The sequence below is a fragment of the Calidris pugnax genome, unplaced genomic scaffold (assembly GCF_001431845.1).
Source record: "Calidris pugnax isolate Ruff unplaced genomic scaffold, ASM143184v1 scaffold20, whole genome shotgun sequence".
Classification (NCBI taxonomy): domain Eukaryota; kingdom Metazoa; phylum Chordata; class Aves; order Charadriiformes; family Scolopacidae; genus Calidris; species Calidris pugnax.
This window is the reverse complement of record NW_015094510.1, coordinates 25,383,602-25,407,517: the sequence shown is the minus strand read 5'-3', so window position 1 is coordinate 25,407,517 and position 23,916 is coordinate 25,383,602. Positions and strand designations below refer to the sequence as shown.

At 41.4% G+C, this 23,916-nt stretch overlaps 1 long non-coding RNA gene across 1 annotated transcript in view; it reads right to left on the bottom strand.

Moving 5' to 3' along the window:
* LOC106902420 overlaps nt 1-19,127 on the bottom strand; it is a 23,019-nt gene extending 3,892 nt beyond the window's left edge. Inside the window, exon 1 of the long non-coding RNA XR_001414494.1 lies at nt 18,988-19,127. This is a non-coding gene — a long non-coding RNA (uncharacterized LOC106902420). The remainder of the gene's footprint in view (nt 1-18,987) is intronic.
* Nucleotides 19,128-23,916: the final 4,789 nt, after the last annotated feature.

Sequence of the window (23,916 nt, the reverse complement as noted above, 5' to 3'; positions counted from 1 at the left end):
GGGGGGGGGGGGTGTTAGTGGCCAATCTGTAAAAAACATCTTTGGTTTTGTGGATGCCTGTGACTAGTTGTAGGTATGAAGCCAACAGCATGGGTGCTCGTGCTTAATTTTGCCTGCAAATCAGGTAGGTTCATATATATTGATACAATTCCAGAAATTTCTGGTGTGAAAACCATTAGTGGTTATCTGGCTACCTAGCTGTTTGCTTCGCATCCATCCTTTTGATATTGGGATCAGTCTAGACTTCGCATATTACTTAAGATATTTCCTCGAGAATAACAACTAAATCAAATCTGTTAATACTCCATCCAACAGCATGGAAAGCATGTGAGAACCATCAGAATTACTGAACACAGTCCAAAGTTTAGAGGAAAAGATTTGTGAACAAAACACAGCACTAGCAAATCCTTAATTTATGCTTGATACAGTTTAAAAGCACAATCTGATCACAGAACCATTATTGGTTGTGCTGACTTCTATTGGAACAAACAAGACCACAACCACAGGAGGTGTGTATATACGTATCCTTAAGCAGCAGAGCTATAGTGAGCAGCACAGCACAAGAGCAAGCTGACCTCACCAGAGCTGCAGTGGGATGCACACACAGAAAGGTACCCTCTCCATCCACTGCATTCATGGGTAACTTTGGCTGTACTTAGCATTTGTCTTTAAGGATACACGGTAGCACAATCACCTCATGCTAATCACAGCTCCTTGCAGTATCACGGATGCAAACAATCCATCTGTAAAGGGGATGGGGTAAAAGCACTCTTTTGTTTTAGGACATTTTGCTCTCCCCAGAATGCTTCCTTAGTAAAGTGTAAATTGAATGAAAATGTACAACTTATCTCATAACTATGACATCAGTTTGGTATTACCAGTAATAGTTTTACCAGTAAATACAGGGACATGTGCCTTATAGCACATACTAAAACTTGCATTCATCTATAATAAACCCATGAGCAAGAGAGAAACATCCCTTTAAAACAGAAAAAGCAAGGATACTGGGCAAAACTGAAGGCTGATGAGTGCCAACAGAGGCAGAACAAACTGGAAACCAAGTATGCCTGAGGTCTAATCTTTGATCTCAAGTAGTACAGGGTCATCTCAGGGCTGATTTGTAATCTCCTCTATACCCTCATAAATACAGAATGGCTCCACTGTTTCACTTAAATTCTGCCTTCTCCTGGATTTATGAGGCAGGAACATATGACAGGCTTTATTCTCACAATTAAAATTCCACTCCATGAACTAGCAGCAGTAGATCTGAATGAGCCTAAATCACACTCACTACAAGTATAATAAAAATGGGTGAACAGAATGGATGGGCGATGCTTTGTGCTGTTACATTGTCAACTTTTAACACTGTTAATGTGAACTCTCACTATTCCACATTACAACACAGTACTCTATGTGTGCATGCAGAATAGGTTACAGAAGCTTGTATAGAAATGAACCCCTATATAAAACTGTTCAGCAAATTTAGACTCTAATGTTTCATTCATAGAGGGTTAAAGACAGCCTGAAATAGATCTATCTGTATACACCTTGCATTCCAGAGAAAGAAGATAAACCTTCAAAAAAAAGACCATCCAGGTATCAAAAGTTTGAAAATAGACACCTCTTAAATAAAAATTCTTCCTGTCAGTGTAGAAGTATACTAGCTGGGTTATAAACACATTTCTCTCAAAGGTTCAATTAAATCCAAGGCTATCACACAACTGCAAGTACCACACAAACATAGAGTCGCTTCTCTGGGATAGCTGTTCTGCAGAAATTTGAGATGGACCTGACAGTGTAATAGTGTGCCAGCCAGCTAGAAATGCTGGAAGTGAAATAGATATGTCCCTAATATATTTATTGCCTAGACTGCTTTGATGCAGCAAATTCAAATGAAAGGAGTAGCCCAGGCCATCAGCAGATATAAATCAGTGCCACCAGCAAAGTATATGGCTCTGCATTTATATTGATATGCACTACATAAGCTTTCATACTTTTCCACATAGAATTTTAAAATTAAAAGTAAAAGCTTAAAAAAAATGCCAAGGCTTCAATACTATTTATACTATTGATAGCATTAATAGTATTAATACTATACTATTAATATTATTATGAATAAAAATACTACACTTGTTGATTTTTATATAGAGATTGATAATAGCTGTACAAAAGTGATTCTTTTTCCAGAGTGTGATGATTTTGATGTTATTTGGCATATCAGGCATTGTTCCTTTTTGATGAAACATGAAAAATATATGTACAAGGATAAAAATATTTTACAGATGAAAAAGGAGGCAAATTTTGTAGTCATTGCTTTTTTTTGACCAAGTATTGTTGTTCGTGCCTACCCCTTCCAAGACCACACCAGCAACAGAAAGAGCAGCAACTCTCCCTCTTAGATCCCATAGAGTGATATAATCGCTGACCATCAGCTCCGTAATTGCCATAGGTTCCTAGAATACCAGGAAGTTTGATAAACAAAGAAAATTCCTAGCTAAACCTGGGTAGATGACTATATGCCATGTGGGGACTGAGGGGGGAGCAGCAACTGCAGAAGCTAATCACAAATCTGGGAATGTATTTAACCTCAACTGCATGAGCCAGATACCTGGTATTTGAGAGACTGTAATGACATCTGATGTACCAGTACATCTTCATTTCGAGCCCGTCTGTAGTAAATCATCTCCAGTGCCTCAAACTAAAGCTAAAAGAAAACCCAAAAATGCACATTCAGAAATCACATCACACACCAAAGGGCTGAAGGGAAGGATTCATTCTTCCTTAACCCTGCAGGGACCGGCAGAAACCCAGAAGCACGGGTTCAACCACAGTGATGCAATCTCTTCCAAAATTGATTTATCATACACTAAATATATGCCTGTATATCTTAATCAATGTCTCTGAATGTGTTATTTTTGACTTCTCTTCCTGCTCAAAGGAAAAATACCGAGGTGGGATGATTAAGTACCATTCACTTCATTTTTATGCCAAAAATTGGTAAACCACAGAGAGCAAAGATGACACTATTTTTCCAAGATGGTCCTTGAAGGCAGCAAGCCTTGTTCAAAATGCCAGCTATCAGTGGGAAGTTTAAACAACATTCCAGCACTCATCCACAAGTCCATGAAAGCAGTGGTTTGACTATTTCTGAGAGTTGTTAGACCACAGCTCCCTACCTCTTCAAAGGGCAATATCTCTAATGCATTAAGGCAGGCAGAGCAAGCCAGTCACATTATGGCAGAGAAAGTTCTGTATTCGTGCCTGCCTACGTCCAGAGTATGCCAAGACCTGTCCGCAGAAAGAGGAAACGCTCCTCAAGATAAAAATCTCCAGCAAGGATTTAAGCAATGGGGAGTTTTCTCATAGAACAAAACTAAAACAAACTGCCCCAGTGCTCACATTTCTAAGGAAGCAGAGAAAAGACTGATTTATGAAGGTGGTGTAGGAATTAATTGCAAATGGTTTACATCTAGGCAGTTTTAACACCTACTCAAACCGCAAGACTTAGAAGAGGAAAAAAAAGCTGCTCCAGCAGCAGGAGTGTGGGTGAGAGCACAGACACATTGTACATCAAAACACACACCGGAGTCCACAGCAAGTTCAAAGCAACCTGAAGGTCTGTTACCTCCAGCAAGGTGACGTAGTTCCCTCACAGCTGAGGGACCCCTTCTTCTCCTGCTCTTTGCCTCACAGCGTGGTGCTTATCCAACAGTCACTGACATTTATTAATTGATAAAATATTGCTGAAAGAGAGATGACAATGTCCAGCAGCAGAAAGTTAAGCTAGCCCATAACAGTAACTAGCAAATTTGGTATGGATACATCTACAGCACGTACTGGAAAACAGCTGAGAGTTTACCTGAGCCCATGGAGAAGCTGCTACCTCCAAAACCTGAAGCAGTGGACCAGTAACGATCCAGCACCACAGCAAGCAGAACTGACAGCCCAATGTTCTCAAGATGAAGCCAGTATCTCCTCACAGCTCAACACACCATGAATAGGTCAGCTAAGTCCACCACTTCCCCAAGCCACGCAGTTGAGGAAATTTGTCTCAGGGCCAAAAAAAAAAGTACAATACTTATTCTCAAGAATAAGGCTAAGTTAACATAAACCAAAAAAATAGGTCCCATGCCAACTTCATCTTTCTCAAAGGAACAAAGGAAATGCAATTCTCAACAAGTAAATGTGCTTAACACAAGATTTGCAATACTTTAGTTATGGAAAAGGTGACTCAGGTGCATGTATCACTACATGCAACAATATGAAAGCTCTAAGAATTATTTAATAAACATTAAACTTATGTACTATTTGATAAATATCACTAATTCACAGTTTGATTCTGTGGTATTCAAATGATCTTACAGCAACCATTTGGGAATGCGTGGCATAATATACAAATAATGTATAAAGAATCCTTTTATCAGAATTTGATGAAGTAAACTTGTGATACCCAACAAAAATGGCTCGAAGTAATCTCTTAACAATACATAGCAGCTGGAGAAAAAGGCTCAAAAAAAACCAAAAACAAAAAAACACTGAGGGAAAGAGACGTGGTTAAAACCTCACCAGAATTGCTGTTCTCCAGAAACCTGGAGATTTTAAGACCTCTCTTCTGAAACTGAAAGCAGTGGGTGCCACACAAAAAGACAAGCAGGAGAACTATTTATGCTTAGTTAGTTCTGAACCATTTGATGGGTTTTCCAGTGAAACAGGAAACTGAGCTTGTCTATGAACCATAATGCAGAAACTAAAGAGGTCTGATCTCACAAACATACAAACAATGGGGCTATTAAGCAGAGAAAAAAATAGCAGGAGTATGGGTTATGACTTGGCTGCACAATATGATGCCCTTTAGAGATGTCCAGCTTAATTGATAAACTCTGCTTGCTCTAAAGCAGGGTCTGAACACTGGGCTAAATGCAGCTACATAATTTCTAGTGTCTGAGCTGGTCTGGATCGTCTGCCACAGCAACACATGGCTCTGTGCAGACTTGCCAATACAAGAGTTTATGAATTATCTAACAGCAGGATGTCAGTCTCAGGAGTCCCTGATGAGAAGCCAGGTTAAGGACAGGATAAGAACTGAGCTCTTGTGCATAAAATACTAAAATTTCAGAACAGTTATGCCAGCAGCAGGTTTTGTTAACATTGGTCTCTGCAAGTGGCACAGGGCTAGAAGGAAAAGTAGTTGGTGAAGTGTTCTGAAAATATGATTCCCCAGGAGGGAGTAAGTACCTTTACAGATTTCTTTGTCTTTGTTTTTGTTTTAATTAGTTTTTGTTTGGATTGCTAAAATGATTCTTTTAGGTACAAAAATACTTCCCTCAAGCACTATTTTTTCAATGGTAACCTGGAAAACTCGCAACCTGATTATTGTTTTGCAATGTTGCTAGAAGCTGAAATACAAGGAAAACCAAATATCCTTCACGGCAACATAAAGGCACTTCACAGTGCTGTACAAAAAAGACCATTGTAACAGATACAAGAAGTGTAAGAGTGCACCTGAAGTGCACTTTGCAGAAATGCACTTAACATGAAACAGTAAATGATGAACTTAGGAAGAATATTTATTTACCATAAAGTCAGTTACGCTGTAAGTTCTGAATACTTAATCTTAGCACCAGAATTCTTTACCTGTTTTGTCTCCTACCTTGTAAACTACTAACAGGCAATTCAGGCTAAGGATACTGAATCAGAACACAACTTGTGTTGTTATTTATTTTAGATGATCATAAGTAATTAAGTCTTTGTCTATGTTCTAATGTCTAAAGCAGAAAAAAATATACTTAGGAAGATCTCTTGCCTATTAAGTAAAACAAACTCCAAACAATTGTCATAAGTAATCCATATATATGGAAAGTTATCCTTTCACATAATGTTTTAAAAACAATTTTTATTTTACCTTCAAGTGAAGGGTTAGGAGATGGGTTCAGATCTTTTAAAAAATTGTCTTCAGTCAGTAAAACAAATTGATATTTCGTTTAGGCATTACCATTCCCTAAACACTGTGTAACCTCAGCTATAACTATGATAGCTGCCCTCGCTACCTTCCCTGGCCTAGCGTCTTCCTCTTTGATCACAGCAGCAGCCAGAAAGGAAGGATGTTAGCCTGCTGTTAGAAGCAGTTGTGTTCTTAGTTGGACTTCCTGTCTTCTAAGGACAGTTCAAGGTCTTTTTCATTATTATGCGTATGATTCCAATGAAGATTGAAAAGAATTGCTTATCACAGTAAGTGGAAATTCCCAAGAAGCAAAGCTGTTTCAAGTGCTGAATTCCTTTTTTTTTTCCCTCCCATTAAACAAGTAATTATTATTATATGGAGGTTCCCCCTTCTGTTTACTGATATTTTGATTCAGGCAAGATTGACAGCCAGAAAACACTAACCTCTATCAGATATATATAAATGTAATTTTATTTATTTATTCATTGTATGAATGTGTTTTGCAGTATCTCCCTTAAGGTTTGAGGTAGATTGAAATTCTCAGAATAACTCAGAAACCTTCATTTGACTGACAAAAGCCTGACAAGGAAATTTCAAGTCTCCAGTTACAGAATATTCCAAATACTTTCACAGAGGGGAAGATATTAGCAGGTCTCAAAGGAGCATTACAAGAAGCCAAGCCTTCTTCTTGTACTTACCCTGTCCTCAATTACTGTTGCAAGGAACCTTTCTTCATGTTGAATTACTGGAAAGCTTATGATGAGATCATCTTGATAACATCATGAGCCTGCCAAGTCATCCTCTCCTTCAGGATACAGGAGATACACAGACAGCCCTGGTTTGAGGGATCTCCAGGTGAGACAAGTGTGTATTGGTGACATAACTGCATCTAACAAAACCGAGCTCTAATTCATCATGTCAGGGACCTTCACAGCAGTTTTGGACTGAAGATTGTGTGCAGTGTACCACGTCACCAAATGATGCATCTCCTACTCTGCAAGAGCTTCCAAATGACTTCTGGGCACAATTTGAGATAGATCTTTTTACTTAGGAAGCCTCATGCACAACATGTAACAGGTAATGTAACAGAGACAAGTAGAATTCCCATTTATTTTTAGAGTTCAGTATGGCTAGTAGAAAAAACACCGAAATTCTGTAACTGAGGTAGGAGTTAACTCAATCTAGTTGGAAGAAACTAGATTATCTCTGTCCAAGAACTCTGGAACACAAAATTGCAGTTTTATTAGGAAATATTTGCAATAAGTCAAACAGAGGTTATTACTATATGACTGGGAAAAGGAATCTGGGCAACTACAGATCCTTTGTGCAACATCAATAGCATGCAAGGCTTGAAAAAGACCAAAGACATGAAAGCCAATGCAAAATGAGTTAAAAGACAACAGAATATGCAAAGTCAACCTACTATCTTGCATTTAAAAATTATTTTCCAGAGAAAGGAAATGGCATATATCTTGTCTCCTGAAGTTTAGAAAAACTGACCATGTTGGAAAGTATCAATTAAGCAGGAAAAGATGGAAATTATTACAATAATTGTAGACACAGAACCAGCTCTATGGCAGATGATAGTAAGAAGCTAATAAGAGTTCCCCAAAGACATGACTTGAAACCACAGGGACAGACAAGGAAATCAACAGCCTGTCCTCTAAGCAGAGATGAAGAGAAAATGGTCTTTTTAGCCAATGAGAATCATAGACTGCTTTGGGTTGGAAGGGACCTTAAAGATCATCAAGTTCCAACCCCCCTGCCATGGGCAGGGACACCTCCCACAAGACCAGGTTGCTCAAAGCCCCATCCAGTCTGGCCTTGAACACTGCAGGGATGGGGCAGCCACAACTTCTCTGGGCAACCAGAATTTCAGAATGAAAGAAAAGACAGCAAAGAAAAGGTGATTATCCTTTGTAAAACTATTAGATAAATCAACACAGGAGAAAAATAAATCCTATTTAACCTATTAGATCCTGTAGGCACAGAAATATATAGGTTTAAATTATACCAGAATAAATTGAGCCTAGAGTGGGGAAAAATGAATCATAAAAGTGATGAGGTTCTCAGGCAACCCTCCAAAAGGAGATGCAAACAGAGAAAAGTGTCAGCTTTGGAGACAGATCAGCTTTCTACCAAAAAAGGCTCTTGGAGCCCATGACATCAGAGCACTGCTCTCTTCCAGGAGATCCCTTCCAACCCACGGAGCTTTTCTGTGCACAGCCAGGCCCTGGGAATCACTTGAGACATCTAAGCTGACAGTGTCTAAATTTGTATATCTGGAAAATGGCAGCTGGGGAGGAGTGGAAAGAAGCTTTCAACTCTGAAATTCACGTCTACCCTCTTAGCAGAGAGCTACTGAGTTCACTGGCCGGGGCATTACCAGATCACTGTATTCACTCTTAATTTCTCCAAAAATACTGGACAGAATGAAATGAACTTGCATTTTGGTTTGGGAATACTTTTCCATTGTCAACAAAGCTTCATTTTAAAGAAAGCTCACTCATGCATCTCATATTTGCTAAATCATAGAATGGTCCGGGTTGGCAGGGTCCTTAAAGATCATCAAGTCCCAATCCCCATGTGGGTCTAAACCCAAAATGAATTGGTACATTGCGTCAAAAATTGTTTTAGTGTGGTCTCCTAAAACAGAAGCTCATTCTGTTGTTCAGTCAGTCAGCAAGGAATTTCAATGTTGATGTTGAAGATTTTGTTCTATTTACTTGCACCCGGGCATACCACAAGACTGCCCTATTTAAGGTAGAAAAGCAAAACACATCCATTTTGCCTTGCACCCAGACATGCCACAGGACTGCCTGATTTAGGGCAGGAAGCAAAATATTTTGTAATAGCTCTTTGTTTGGTATAGTTGCATAATAATATCAAATCTAGATTAAAGGTACTCAATCTGCAACTAGTAGGAATCATGTAATCGGCAACCACCCTGCAAATATGTAGACTACCTGAATGAACAGACCAGACCTGTGAGGAGAGGAGGCATTGCTTCACACCAGACTGGTCCTGACCTATGGAAAAGAGAACGTAAACTCCAGCAATACCCAGTGGCACTTGGGGAAAACAGAAGCAGCCCTCTTTAATTCTGTCTTCCCTCTTTGAACAGCTCTTGAGTCTGGCCATCTCAGCCTCAGAGCCTAAGCAATCAAAGGCTGTGGCCATCAGGGCCAACCAGGCAGCATCAGATTGACAGTATCTTATACACCTAGGGCTTGCCTGGCACGTGTGATTAATACTTGGTATTTAGTTGTTACAGTACTCGAGAGAAAAATGGTTTGTTTGAAGTGCGGAGACTTGCCTGGTGTTTCAGAAAACTCCCTTCATGGCAGTTCCCATTTGCCTAATAATAACAGTCACAACATCCCAGTACCGACCTCAGAATCACAGTCCTAGAAACAGAGCCTGCAGTACCTGTTAGCAGGACATGGTGTTGCCATAACACCAAAGTTAGCTGGAAGATTGTCCATTTTTAATACTTCATTACTAAACTAGAATTTTAAAATATTTTTGGAAGAGGACAGTAATGAGTAAAGGCAGGGAGAAGATACCAGCTGGTAGGGACATATGGCCATGTTACACGATGTGGTTTCAGCCACAAGCTGCAGCGTGCCTCGTCATCATCCTCACTTGATTCAGATCATAGAATCATAGAATGGTTAGTCAGAAGGGACCTTGGAGATCATCGAGTTCCAACCCCCCTGCCATGGGCAGGGACACCTCCACTAGAGCAGGTTGCTCAAAGCCCCATCCAGCCTGGCCTTGAACACTTCCAGGGATGGGGCATCCACAGTTTCCCTGGGCAACCTGTTCCAGTGCTTCACCACCCTCACAGTAAAGAATTTCCTCCTAACATCTAATCTTAATCTCCCCTCTTCCAATTTAAAACCATTACCCCTTGTCCTGTCACAACACTTCCCGACAAAGATCAGCATGTAGCAACCTCTGAACTTTTTTGGGAGAAAATACTGAGATGTTCAACTGAAAAAGTAACATGGGAACATTAGAACTGTCATTATTAGCCAACCACAAAGGGAAGTCAGCTTTATGGTGCTGTAGGAGAGCATGCCCGAGGGCTGCAAAGGCTTTGAAAGTAAGGATACTGCAGAGGCTTTGAACGTAGAGGATAGGCAGCTCATGCTTGATGCTGAGGAAAAGAAAGGAGACAAGAAAAGCTTAGAACACGGCAGCCTTACTCTACTGGTAAGCCAGGAAAATAATTTGCTCAGCAGCATCTGGGTCAGTATCAGCAGGGTAAGACTGCATCGAAAACGATATTGTAACAGAAATATATAGGTTTAAATTATACCAGAATAAATTGAGCCTAGAGTGGGGAAAAATGAATCATAAAAGTGATGAGGTTCTCAGGCAACCCTCCAAAAGGAGATGCAAACAGAGAAAAGTGTCAGCTTTGGAGACAGATCAGCTTTCTACCAAAAAAGGCTCTTGGAGCCCATGACATCAGAGCACTGCTCTCTTCCAGGAGATCCCTTCCAACCCACGGAGCTTTTCTGTGCACAGCCAGGCCCTGGGAATCACTTGAGACATCTAAGCTGACAGTGTCTAAATTTGTATATCTGGAAAATGGCAGCTGGGGAGGAGTGGAAAGAAGCTTTCAACTCTGAAATTCACGTCTACCCTCTTAGCAGAGAGCTACTGAGTTCACTGGCCGGGGCATTACCAGATCACTGTATTCACTCTTAATTTCTCCAAAAATACTGGACAGAATGAAATGAACTTGCATTTTGGTTTGGGAATACTTTTCCATTGTCAACAAAGCTTCATTTTAAAGAAAGCTCACTCATGCATCTCATATTTGCTAAATCATAGAATGGTCCGGGTTGGCAGGGTCCTTAAAGATCATCAAGTCCCAATCCCCATGTGGGTCTAAACCCAAAATGAATTGGTACATTGCGTCAAAAATTGTTTTAGTGTGGTCTCCTAAAACAGAAGCTCATTCTGTTGTTCAGTCAGTCAGCAAGGAATTTCAATGTTGATGTTGAAGATTTTGTTCTATTTACTTGCACCCGGGCATACCACAAGACTGCCCTATTTAAGGTAGAAAAGCAAAACACATCCATTTTGCCTTGCACCCAGACATGCCACAGGACTGCCTGATTTAGGGCAGGAAGCAAAATATTTTGTAATAGCTCTTTGTTTGGTATAGTTGCATAATAATATCAAATCTAGATTAAAGGTACTCAATCTGCAACTAGTAGGAATCATGTAATCGGCAACCACCCTGCAAATATGTAGACTACCTGAATGAACAGACCAGACCTGTGAGGAGAGGAGGCATTGCTTCACACCAGACTGGTCCTGACCTATGGAAAAGAGAACGTAAACTCCAGCAATACCCAGTGGCACTTGGGGAAAACAGAAGCAGCCCTCTTTAATTCTGTCTTCCCTCTTTGAACAGCTCTTGAGTCTGGCCATCTCAGCCTCAGAGCCTAAGCAATCAAAGGCTGTGGCCATCAGGGCCAACCAGGCAGCATCAGATTGACAGTATCTTATACACCTAGGGCTTGCCTGGCACGTGTGATTAATACTTGGTATTTAGTTGTTACAGTACTCGAGAGAAAAATGGTTTGTTTGAAGTGCGGAGACTTGCCTGGTGTTTCAGAAAACTCCCTTCATGGCAGTTCCCATTTGCCTAATAATAACAGTCACAACATCCCAGTACCGACCTCAGAATCACAGTCCTAGAAACAGAGCCTGCAGTACCTGTTAGCAGGACATGGTGTTGCCATAACACCAAAGTTAGCTGGAAGATTGTCCATTTTTAATACTTCATTACTAAACTAGAATTTTAAAATATTTTTGGAAGAGGACAGTAATGAGTAAAGGCAGGGAGAAGATACCAGCTGGTAGGGACATATGGCCATGTTACACGATGTGGTTTCAGCCACAAGCTGCAGCGTGCCTCGTCATCATCCTCACTTGATTCAGATCATAGAATCATAGAATGGTTAGTCAGAAGGGACCTTGGAGATCATCGAGTTCCAACCCCCCTGCCATGGGCAGGGACACCTCCACTAGAGCAGGTTGCTCAAAGCCCCATCCAGCCTGGCCTTGAACACTTCCAGGGATGGGGCATCCACAGTTTCCCTGGGCAACCTGTTCCAGTGCTTCACCACCCTCACAGTAAAGAATTTCTTCCTAACATCTAATCTTAATCTCCCCTCTTCCAATTTAAAACCATTACCCCTTGTCCTGTCACAACACTTCCCGACAAAGATCAGCATGTAGCAACCTCTGAACTTTTTTGGGAGAAAATACTGAGATGTTCAACTGAAAAAGTAACATGGGAACATTAGAACTGTCATTATTAGCCAACCACAAAGGGAAGTCAGCTTTATGGTGCTGTAGGAGAGCATGCCCGAGGGCTGCAAAGGCTTTGAAAGTAAGGATACTGCAGAGGCTTTGAACGTAGAGGATAGGCAGCTCATGCTTGATGCTGAGGAAAAGAAAGGAGACAAGAAAAGCTTAGAACACGGCAGCCTTACTCTACTGGTAAGCCAGGAAAATAATTTGCTCAGCAGCATCTGGGTCAGTATCAGCAGGGTAAGACTGCATCGAAAACGATATTGTAATACTGAAGATCCAGGACAGACAGAAAATTCACTTTATGCAATAAGATAAAGTCAAGGACAGCCACATGGCAGAGCAGAAGGGTTAAGAAGAGTTCCCATCCTGCCCATGAAAAACCACTTAGATTTACAGAAATGTATATAGACTTTAGACCAGCTGGACTCTATCTGTCTTTCCATCTTGGAAATACATACAGCACTTAGACTGTATCTACACTAGTACAGCCCTCTGCCCCAAAAGCAGGAAGCAGGACGTGGTCCCCAGTCTAAATGGTGCCTATTGACTCACGTGTGCCCAAGGTCAGGACCAGGCTAGATCTGGTCCACACACCCAGTGCCTACCCCTGCTCCGGGGTCTCTGTGTCCCATGTGACATCCCTGCAGACTTGGCAGATTTGCAGGAATTTTGAATGAACCCTACTGGTTCTTTTTAGATTTGAAAAGATTTGAAATAATCATAGTTAAGTTGTGTAAAAATGGTCCTTTTGTAGCATAAAGTCACTACTACACACTTAAAGCTGCAGGCCTCCATAACTCATGACAAGGAGAGAGGCAGGTCCGTAAGCAAGAAGTTGGGAGTATATTGCAGACTGGCTTCTTTCCCCTGCACAATTCCACTTTGCAGCTGGACAAATCTTCCTGTGAAGGACATGAAGCTGTTTCAGAACATGAGATGAGCTCCAATGAGTGCTGTTCACCTACCTGGCAAAGTGTGTTGTTCAGACCAACAGACAAATACTTCTGAAGTGTTTGTCACAAGGCCAAATTTTATTTTCAGTTACCATTATTAATAAAAAATAAATGCATTTTCTATCTTCTCTTCTGCCTCCAAGCCTAGTTTTTTATAAAAGCAGCAGGAAGAGGCTCTTAAGAGCACTAAATACTTATAGAAGTATGAATAGAGTTTGACCGACATGACCAGAAGTATTTTCATCTCTATGCCATTTGTCAGCTAAAATTGATGACAAATGGTATGGCATTTTCTGTCTATGGCTAGCATGCTTTTAAGCAGGGAATTTATCTATATGAATTTCTTCCTATAAGGAGGAAGGCTTGTCTCTAAATTGGGACACGCTATGCTGAAAATTTTTGTCTAGGAATGCCAAATGTTGCAGAAGCAAGATTAGCACAGAGATTTGGCTTGATACAACATGCCAAGACAGTGGGGAGAAAACCTTTTAAAAGCTGAGAATACTTAGCTCCTTTGCTGATTCTGCAAACCAGTGTGAAAGCACTGAAATGCAGCCTGTTTGTTTAGCAGGTGTCATTCACAACAGCAACTGTTGTTGAAAAATATTCTTAGGAGAACTCTGCCAAGATTTGGTGTGCCCATAATTTGACATCTCTTCCTTTCCCTCTATTGCTTCACAACATACCTGATTCTAGATATTACTTTCTAAACAGGTATTTCAATGCTTTTTTTTTTTCCCCCTAATTAAAAAGGTGGCATAACACTGAAAGCAAATGACCAAGGGGCTGAACATGGACATTTCATCAAACGAAACAGAAATAACGTTATCCACAAACAGCTATATTAAGCAATAGAGGTATCATAAACCTGCAATCATGAGTGTTTGCAGAGTGTTTTGAACTACTTGATTAAACAGCACCTTATTAGTGAAAATTATGATTAATGAGAAGCTTACAACAACAAAGTCCTCTCTGCAAGCACTGCAACAGAAAGAAAGAAATGAGAAGCACATTTCAGATTGGATTTTCTAAAAATAATTAAAGTTTCACTGAAAGAGTATTTTGAAGATTTTTATATTATAAAGTTTAGGTTGACCAAAAAGAACATGCATTTTGTGCTATTATTTCTAGGTTTTTTTATAAAACTTTAAGAGCTTATTGTCATTTCTCTAAATCCAAGTAGTATTTTACAACATGATGAGAGAGACACCAGAGATCAAGGCAAACAGGAGCCCCTGGGATCAATACACTCAACTGAGTCTGAGCAATTTTGTTACTCCATTATGTTCCATAAAGCAAGCTGCTTTCCATCCAGCTATAACACTGATCCATTAGAGAAAGAGGAGACGTGGTCCTTCTCATTTATTATTTATAAGACAGGGCATGCACAACTTGTCTGACATCATCCTTGTCACAGTTAATGAGAAACTGAGATAATTCAGGTTTTGTGGTATCACAGAAGAGATGAAAAAGCTCTTTTAGGTCTAATGCTCCATTTTGCTGCAGTAAGGGAGTGCTCTGTAACGTATGTAATGAAATAATTTATTGTATACATCCCAAAGAGGTGATCTTTCCACACAACTCCTGCTGTTTGGGGGAAGTCCCCATGCACATATACATACATTGTATAAACACCAAACAACAGATATGATCTAGAGAGATGCTTTTAAGATTGACAGAAGTAACCAAATCAAACCAGAAAGCACTTTTAAGTTTTTCAACTCTAAAATCTAATTTGTCTTGGTGGATCAACATCATGAGGCTCAGTTACTGCATGACACAGGACTGCTGGGGTAACATGAGCCTATGCCAAGAGCCAGGGGAGAGTTTCCAATGCCAGTCCAATATGATCATGAAGGTAATGAGGTGAAAATTACTTCTTAGTGCCTGGAAAGAGACCCCACATCACTCTACAGTGCAAAACAAATGCCCTCCAGCTCAGAGCCCGTGGACTGCTCTAGACAGAGAACCTGGTTCAGCACACGCTTCTCCTGGTCCCAGGGTTGCAGGGAGCTGGGTTGCACCCCTGAGCACAAAGGAGAGTACTAAGGACCTCAGTAGGTTTTTCTTCCCTAGCTCTCTTATTTAGCAGCACAGATATGGCCAGGCTCTCCAAACTCACATCTGGGGAGTAAGAGAAATGCAAGATGCTGATGGAGGATTGGGGCAAGCCGGGAACACTGCTGTTACAAAAAAAAACCCAACTCATGAGAGTTGATCAGAAGTGCTAATTCACGTAGGAATTGGCCTGGGATGGAGAAAAAGAATGATATAGAAGGAGAAATTTGAGAAGGAATGGGAAGGTTTACAGGGGGCAGCTTATAGCGAAAACACAGGACTGCAATGTCCCTCCACTGCCTGCAGGTTTCCAGACATCTCCTGACACCAGCAATTTCTTGCATAGTGTCAACTTCATGGAGCAGGATTCAGTGACAGCTGGTGCCTAGCTGTAAAGCACATCAGACCACTCTGAAGCTGCTATCATGTTCTCCAGGATCTCAGCTTACATTAGTCAAAACCTGACAATAATTTTGCTGTTAGTGCTGCAAAGCTCTACCATGTACTACATATAACTAATGAAGAGACAGATAGGTAAGTTAGCCTGTCCTAAAACAAGGTACAAGCTGCTCCTTTTGCTTCACTGAAGCTTTAACTAAAACTGGTAATTTAAATATTAACGTTATTTTTTCCTTCTTGATAGGAAAGCAGAGCCAGTTAAAGCTCTGACCTTTACTGTTTTCCACCAGCTGTCTTATCTCAAATAGGTGGTGATTGGGATATACAACCAGCTGTATCATTCTCCTCTAAGAAAAAATAAGGTAAACCTTACCACTGAGAGGAGCCTGGGGCACTTTCAGGCCCTCCTGAGAAGTCACCAAAGGAGCTTAAAACACCTGCCACATTGTGTCCTAAGTGCAATCATCACCTGCCAGAAATGTTGCCTTTTATTTTGGTTTCACCTGGGTTGAGAAAATTTCTACAGGTAAGTTTAGGGAAGACAACTAAGCCTCACCTATTTCTAGTCTGACATTCATGGCTGCTCATTTCTCTGTGCATAAACACATGTAGGTCTTCACAGGCAGTGCGAAACCTTCCTTCCTCGCACAGCTCTGGTGTACCTCCATCACAACCAACAGCATACTTGCTCAAAATTCCAAGCAAGGACTGTCTTCTACTGAGCTGGTTAAAAAGAAGAAAAAAAAATGCTCATAAACTAGACTATCCTCTTTAAAGATTTAGTTCAAGACTGCTAAAATGCAAATATATCCATTAAATACACACTTATAAGAAAAATCTGAATACGATCTACAGAGAAAATCTACTGCACCAAATTAATGTGTGACTTGTTATATTTCTTAGCTGAGGCAGAAATAATTGCTGAATAATTGTGTGTATAGCAAAAAATATTGCTGAACTAATTAATGCTTATTTCTAAAAAGATTAAAACTTCCAAAAGCTCACATATTTCAAAATCTGGCATGTATTTTTTCAATTATGTACATTATTCCAAGGGTTCATATAAACTGGGCAGCCAGACACTGTTTAAACTCTTCAAGAAAATGCTCTTTTGGATGATAAAAACCTACGCTGTTGTACATTTTAACATAAAAACTCATCCAGTATTTTAGAAACTGTGCTTTTGAGAGTAGGGTCCAAGTGGTCCCCCGAACATTGCTAAGTGTGATCTTAGGTATGTGGTATATCAGTTTTCCTGGAGGTGCCCCTCTGTTTCCATTGAGTTTACAGGGAGCCTGAGGCAAGCATGGTCCTAACTTAGGCATCTTAGATACTCCATATATTATCTTTTTTATGAATTTGGGCCTGCTGCCCTGGAGGGGCAAAAAAAAAAAATCACATCTGAGAAACAGGAAAACAATTAAGAAAGGGAGGGAGAAATAAAAGGTTTTCCAGTTGGCCCCAAAAATGCCAAATTCACCCTGGTGTAATTCTGCTGAAAACAAAGGAAGCACACATGAGCTGAACTTTTCCCACTGTCTTCACATGACAGTAGGCAGCCTAAAAAACAATTTTACCTAATTAAATTATGTCATGGTCCTGCACATTTCCAGTATGGGAAAAGAAATTCTCTATGCGGGATTGGGTTTTTGTAACCTTTTTGTATTTTTATAACACTCAGATGACAATGCAAATGATTACTCTCTTGATCTTCAGAAATGCTGGTTCCAACCAGAGATGCTGCTCGGTGCTGGGAGGGTGACAATCCTGACAGAGGAGAGGAAGGGGGAAGAATGAACACCAATAATACCACAGCCTCAGCATTCACATGTAGGTAACAGTAGGTTGTTATAAGGTCATTAAGGGCTAAATTGTGCCTCTTCTAATTCAGGTTTTGGTAGCAAGCACTAAGAAGTTGGTTTGCAAATACACAGCTGATGGAGCTGTAATACCTCTGAGAATTCAAGGTGAAGGTGAGTCCAAAAGCAATGATGGGAAAACCTCCCTGTGGGTTTCTCAGTGTAAGGGAGGCTCTGCCTTGTGTCCCCCCTGAGGTGATCAGCCTGGTAGGGGCAGAAGTGTGTAGTTACCTGCAGTTACATCAGCATCAGGAGCTGCACAAAAGAAGACTCCTCCTTGCATCACCTACTCACCCTCCTTAACACGCCAGGATGAGCAGGCTCCTCATCACAACTACCCCACTGGTACCTCCCTGGCTACTGGAGTGAGATCTCCCAGGGCTTTCTGCAGCGATTGGGTAAGTACCAAGGCACAAGGGCAGAGGCCATCAAATAGGTGATATTCTTCATTTTAGAGCAAATCATCATGGTCTCATGCAGTACTTAGATGAAGTCAAACTTAATATTCTCATAAAATAAGAAGGAAAATGCTTATTACTTAGTTTTTTACTCTGCTGACATGCATAGATTTAGCTACAATAAAGAAAAAAAAATGCCTGATTACCAGAAAAAATTTGCTGTGAAACATAATGCCATAAACTTGCTTTAGCTCTGCTTTTTTACTTGGTTTTAAAGCTGTACTAGACCATAAGGGCATACGCAGAATAAAAAGCATCAAATGATTTGCCCAATAATGAGACCTTGGATTTCCATAAGAGCAAATGTTTACATTTAAAAATACATACATCTACTTCAGCTAGAAACAGACCAAAGATAGGAAAATATTCATTCCTTTGAGTAATAAATCATACTTGGCACTCTCTTTGGGAGAGCTATGTTAAGAACCAGTCTCCCAATGGTAACACACAAAGCTATTGGAATTTCATAAGCTTTCTACAATTGCATACATAAGGAAAAAAATAAGAATAGAGCATTTGGCATGAAGAAAGCTTGTGTAATGAATAATTCCAGGATATTTTTTTTTTTTTTTAAGTTAAGTCAGCCGTTGTAGCGTGAGAAAACATATTGTGTGTACCCAGTGCTTGAAGGCAGAGCTGAAATTGAGCGAGAGGCCTTTGCCCAGGGAGGGTGGGACTGCAGCAATCTGTGAGCCCTTCTACAGAGCAGACCCCAGACAAGCCATCAGGAGAGGAGACCAAGCTGATGGGTAAAGCCCTACGCTTCACCCACCCTGGCAGCACACTGCAGCTCGTCAGCCACCCAAAACTCCTGTGGAGGCACAGACAATACAGCTATTTGCCCAAATAAACTGTTAGACGTGTCACAGTCAACGCTTCCTCCACCTGTGAGCGCTAAAAAGCACCGGGATACCCACAAAACACCTCCCCCAAACAACTGCAGTGAGCACGGGATCTGCTTACGGATCTGTACTTACAGCATCGGCCGGGGCAAAGCTCGGGATTTAACTATTTCTTCATAAACTGCTTCCACATGCTTGTCTGCTCACTGTGCCAGTTCTTCCGTGGGTTGCTTGTGTTTGGCAGCATCTGGCCCGCAAAACGATGCTTTTTTTTTTTTTTTTTTTTTTTTGCCGCCCCCCAGCCCTCAGCTGCGCAGGGATGAGCGGGCTGCGCAGGGATGCGCGGCCGCCGCAGCGCCGTGCCCGCACAGCCCAATGCAGCAGCCGCTTTAGCTCCCCCTTCTCTTCCCTTCCCTTCCCCCGCCGGGCTTCTGCCGCCTTTGTCTGCCGCCAGATTTTTTTTTTTAAAGAGATACGGACCTGAGTAACCTCAGAAGCGCGGTACGAACTGGGGTAGCTGTTAGAGAAGGGCAGGGAGACAGGCATTTTGAAGAGATGCTATTCCAGGGATACCGTGTATTCGAAGTAAACATCTCAAGTAACCCATCCAATTTTGTGGTTCATTCTGTTTTGTTCAAATGTACTTCCTGACATTATGCTGCGTTATTTCTTCACTTTTTGCGTTTCGTTCAGCTTATACAATAGAAGTAATAGGTTTTCTATCTATTTATTTCATGTTTGAACTATCCAGCTGTGTCAAACAAGGTTTACATTTAAAATGTTCACAATTTGAAGAAGTCCCCTCTCAAAATTCCTGTTCTGCTTCTGCCTCTCTTCTTTACCAACAGTGCTCACACTCTTTAGGACTGCCTTAGATGAATTTTGCGAGTGCTGACCACATCAAGACTCAGAAATCTGTGTGCTATCAGTAGCATCCTGAGTTTGGTTTCTCTCTTCCAAGTTGGCACAGGTTAGCACTTGCTCGTTTTAAAAGTTCACTCCTTAGGTAGTTCACATTCATACTTCTGTTCTGCATGAAACAGACCTCAGAAGCATCGGGGATTGCAGATACAACCTTGAACAGAAACAAAGATCGGACCGAACTGTTTAAGGCATTTCTAAGATTTTTAGACCTTTAACCTCTCACCTTAGTCGCCCAAGTTAACCTGTCAGGTTATCCTCCAAGAAAAACCAAAAAACCTTTCCTTTGAGGGTTCTTCTAATCTTGCCAGTCCTGCTGCTTTGGATTCCAAGTGTCAGTACAGAATGCTCTCTGAACCCATGGGTCAGCAACCCACTGCCACAAACACACCCTCCCAACCTCTGTCAGTCTTCACTTAAAATATTAAACTAATGTAGAACTTCACAAGAGCTTCAGGACTGGCCAAAAGTAGGAGATCTGGGATTTCTAGGGAATCTGGAGCTCTCTTTTGCCTCTGTAGTCCTTGGCTGCACAGATGAGGCACTAGAAATAGCTTGTCTACAGGGTAACGCCTGCAGAGGCAGAGAAAACAAATACTGACAGGAAGAAAACACAGTGCTATTGCAGCTTGGTACAGAGGGTGACTCCTTAGAGAACTCCTGGACTTATTACTATGACTCTGCTGCTTTTGGTTAAAAAAACCTCTTTTCCTGCCAAAGAGCTGAAGCTGTCTTCTCTCATCTTGAAGGTTAAAGTGACACTGGAAATACTGAGGCATCTGCAGCATTGTATAAAATGATATATTAATCTTCCAAATAAAAGAAGCCTGTTTCATGTTAAAGTGCATCTAATAGTAAGTGAAATTATTTGTCTTATCACAGAAATAGACCAGAGGAGGCCAACATCCTTACATTTAGAGTCCTGATCACGAAAGGTCAAGAGGTACTGAGCATAAGTAAGCAACAAAACTGGCCTTATAAGATTGCTTTTTGTAGCACAGAGATGAGGGAAAACACATTTTTCTGGTGATCACATCTCAGCTTCACTGAAGTTCACCACCGTCACTCAATCCTCTCCAAGTTCAAGTAAACAAAAAGACATTGTAACCAGGCAGAGAGGACTGTTGGGCCAGGAAAACACGCAGTGCCAGTCTCCAAAACATCACCCCGCTGGATAAGCTCCTGCAGGACAATGATCTCACACAGCTGTCGTGCTGCTCCTAAGTTTAGCTGCCGACGGCGTGGGCTCCCAGGGGGTGGCACGCCGAGAACGACGGCTGGCTCCCCGAGCAGGGCACGCGTGTCGGCTGCCACCGCCCGCGGCCGTGCTGGCCACATAGGTCAGTAGGGTGGCATCGGCCCCGTTTATCAATGTCAGGCCCTGAAAGCAGAAAAAAAATCTATATAGGGGGGTGGGAATGAAGCCACAGATGTCACAGGGAGCGTCACAAGGATAGGAGGCAATGGGGGGACAGGACATAGAAAAGAGAGTGCTTAAAACATATGCTCTCACAAAGTTTTCAAATCCTTTTTAAACAGCAGGCATGAAGAGTCCTCCTTTGAAATTTGCTTCCTGGAGTGAAAGAATAGATTGGGAACTGCTAGCATTATTAGCAATCTTCTTACGGAACAACGTGCGCTGAGGGCAGCCCTGTGTCTGGAAACCGAGCTGGAAAGAGCAGCTGGGCTTCCCATGGAGGGACAGGTGAAGGGCGAATTTCCCTCCAGGGACATTTTAAAACAAAGGCAAAAATAAGTATTTGATTGGTGAATACACCACCCCAGCTGTGAAAATCAAGTAAAATTAGAAGGCTCGTTGCTGCTGCTGAGTTTGGTACGACTTTTACTGATATGGGTGAAAGCAACCAGCTATTCAAACGGGTCGCCCATGAAGCTGATGCCTTATAAAGTTCACTTGCCTCCTCCCGCAGCCAGAACCATTCTTCTTACTTCTCTGTCTCTCTTATTTCACCTCCCTCCTCCCCAAACAGGATACCTCCCGTGTTCCCTGCTGCCTCTGGGGTGCTTGTGGCAAAGTGGGGAGAGATGGGCTCGTACCGGGCACTACTGGGTTGGGGGCAGCCAAAACCACAGGTCACCCCTGCAATGACCCTGTGCTCCAGGCAGGCTGATATCATCTGCAGAAAAAATGGTTTTATCATCTACATGCAGCCCACGGCCGTTACCGTAATGTGGGGAGCCGAAATCTCCCTCAAACACCAATGTGTTGCATTTACATCATGGACCCAGTTCAGAAGTTACGAGTTAAGCTTGAACTGCTTTTAACTTTGTGGAAAATCTCAGTAGAGGTGACCCAACCTTAATGAGAAGTATGAAACAAAATTCAAAACCTTTACCAGAGCTAATTTTCTTACAGAGAGTTCTAATTCCTCAACAATTTGATTCAATTTTTTCCAGACATTGCAAGATCACACTCCTCAGCTGTTGGAGGAAAACTGGCAATTTCCTCTTTAATCCATCTCTCCAGCTCTCGGCATTCCCACCTCAAATTAAAGGGGATAAAAATGAAGCTTGGCCATAAAATCTTCCTACCAAATCCATCCGTTAGTGACTGGCACTATGTAACAGCAAAGATTAAGAGGTCTCTTTGAAGCCAGTGAATGTTCAACAGATAACTAATTAGTGACACTTAAAGATAAGACAAATTGTTGATAATCTGAATTATTTTCTTAAAATATCAACAATAGTGAGAGGGGTTTTATCGTGTGAGGTTAAGTATCTGAGACCGCATTAGTTGGATGTTGTAGTAACATCATTTTAATTCTTAGAACAGCAAACCCTTCAGCACAGCCCACTCCAGCTCTCCCAAGTGACTCATGCGTGGTTTAAAGGGTCTACAGGGAAAAGAAGTTAAAAAAAAAATCAGAAGAAAGATGTGAAAGAGGTGATACAACTGAAAATTGTCCAGTACTGTGAGTGACAAGGCTCCCAAGTTTGATTCTTTTTTAAGTTAAAATAGTGATTTCTGAATTTTGTAACTGATCATATCTGCGGTAGACCTCTTATTAACCTTGATAAAAAGACAGAAATTTCAAAAATTAACATTTCTAGGCTGTGATCCAGGATGATTAAAATACCATCTTGTCCAGGCTATTAGTGCCATAAAAATTATAATGCCAGCAAGGCCAGGCTATTAGTGTTTGGGTGATTAAAATACCAGCCTCATCTTCTAGAGGCAGACTAATTAGTGTGTTGTCAGCCCAGGCTATTAGTGTTAGCACCACCAATGGTGTGGGATTGTATGGTCCTTTGAGAATTTAATTTAGGCTCAGATTAACTTCACATGCTGCTTTTTCATTAACTATACTTTTCATAATTGAAATATATATGCACATTTCAAATATTCATGGAATCATAAGAAAAACATGTTTTGGTGGATATGTACCACCATAATAACAAAAATTTAACATATCGCCTGGGTAGGAGGAGTCTTTTTGCAAAGACTGGATTATCGGGCAAGAATTCCAAGTAAGGAAATTAAAACAATGATGATGATGTATTCTCTAACTAAAATGTAAGTGCCAGCTCTGTCAGTCCATGGCATTCATCCTGACCGTCCCCATTTGCCCAGGGCAGTAGATGTATTAACTACTGCAGTGCACTGAGGCCCTCTCTGCTTCCTTGAGGCAGGTGGGAAACAGCTGATGTGAAGAGCTGGATGGGTAAGGGGAGAGCAACAGACATCATCTACTTGGACTTGTGCAAAGCATTTGACACTGTCCCGCATGACATCCTGGTCTCTAAATTGGAGAGGTATGGATTTGATGGATGGACCACTCCGTGGAAAAGGACCTGGCTGGATGGCTGCACTCAAAGGGTTGTGGTCAACGGCTCAATGCACAAGTGGAAACCAGTGACAAGTGGTGTTCCTCAGGGGTAGGTACTGGGACCACTGCTGTTTAACATCTTTGTTGGAGACATGGACAGTGGGATAGAGTGCACCCTCAGCAAGTTTGCTAATTACACCAAGCTGTGTGGTGCAGTCAACACACTGGAGGGAAGGGATGCCACCCAGAGAGACCTGGACAGGCTTGAGAGGTGGGGCCATGGCAACTTCATTAAGTTCAATCAGGCCAAGTACAAGGTCCTGCACCTGGGTCAGGGCAATCCCAAACACAAATA